Here is a 1179-nt window from a genome sequence, read left to right as displayed (position 1 = left end):
ATATATATATATATATATATATATATATACAGGGTGTCCCGCGTAAGACGGACCAAAAGAAAAATATAAATAGAACACATAAAAGTGAATAAAAATTGTATAGGTCATTTTTCAAACAACTACCTAAAATTTTGAGATATTAATTAAAATAGTTGGACAAATTAGAACGCGCAACGCGACAGACGGGACATATGGTTCGCAGCGGTTGGCGAAGAAAATGGACAAGCGCACACGTACACGGACGCACACACGGAGCTACCCATTTCCATATGCCAAACGGCCCACCTCTCTGGCCTATAAGATAGCCCCGCGAACAATCATCCATTTTCTTCGCCGGCCGCTGTGAGCCGTATGTCCCGCCTATCACGTCGCGCGTTCTAATTTGTCCAACTATTTTAATTAATATCTCGAAATTTTACGTGGTTGTTTGAAAAATGACCTATACAATTTTTGTTTACTTTTATGTGTTCTATTTATATTTCTCTTTTGGTCCGTCTTACGCGAGACACCCTGTATATATATACACATACAGGGTGTCTCACACTCTCCTCCGGGCATTTTGTGGGGACATAGAACAAGAAGTGAACATAAAAGTCCTATACCGTTTTGCGATATTCGCAATAATTATCGAGATATTAATTGTAGAAAATTTGTGAATGATCAGGATGCAGGATATGGTAAATGAGTTATAATAGCGACGACTGCCGTCGTGTACTTATACTTTAGATCAAATTGAACAAAATGGTCCTCTACCATTTTGTAAATAATCACATAGATTTTTAATGATTAATTAAAGAAGATGAGTGCATTATCACGTAAAATCGTACAATATATACAGGGTGTAAAAAAATTAGACCGACAAACTTTGAGGGGAAATAGAGGACATAAAAACAAACATATTTTATTAATAATGTTTTTCTCTACGACGCTTCGTTTTAATATTACAGAGTACAAAATAGGAATTTTATGATTTTAATAAAAAAACAAACATATAAATGGGAAAATTAAATTTATTTCAATTACACATATATATTTTAATCTTCAAAAAACAATTACTTGGACCAAAGATTTAATGAGCGCTGGATAAGCCGAAGAAGTCCTATCTGATGGCCCGGTCAGATTTATCTTCGCTTGACTTTTTTTTATGGGGACCTGATCTCTGCCAAGAGATGCTAAGCA

The 1179-nt window shown here is 35.1% G+C and overlaps 1 protein-coding gene across 2 annotated transcripts in view; it reads left to right on the top strand.

Annotated features, from left to right (window-relative positions):
* The window catches only part of LOC116846813 (histone-lysine N-methyltransferase SMYD3), a 101009-nt gene that overhangs the window by 53339 nt on the left and 46491 nt on the right, over nucleotides 1-1179 (top strand). The window lies entirely within an intron of this gene.

The sequence above is a fragment of the Odontomachus brunneus genome, unplaced genomic scaffold (assembly GCF_010583005.1).
Source record: "Odontomachus brunneus isolate Ranch 3 - 2012 unplaced genomic scaffold, Obru_v1 Obru_scaffold_070, whole genome shotgun sequence".
NCBI classification, from domain to species: domain Eukaryota; kingdom Metazoa; phylum Arthropoda; class Insecta; order Hymenoptera; family Formicidae; genus Odontomachus; species Odontomachus brunneus.
Note: the sequence above shows the minus strand (reverse complement) of the source record. Positions and strands in the feature narration are given on the sequence as shown.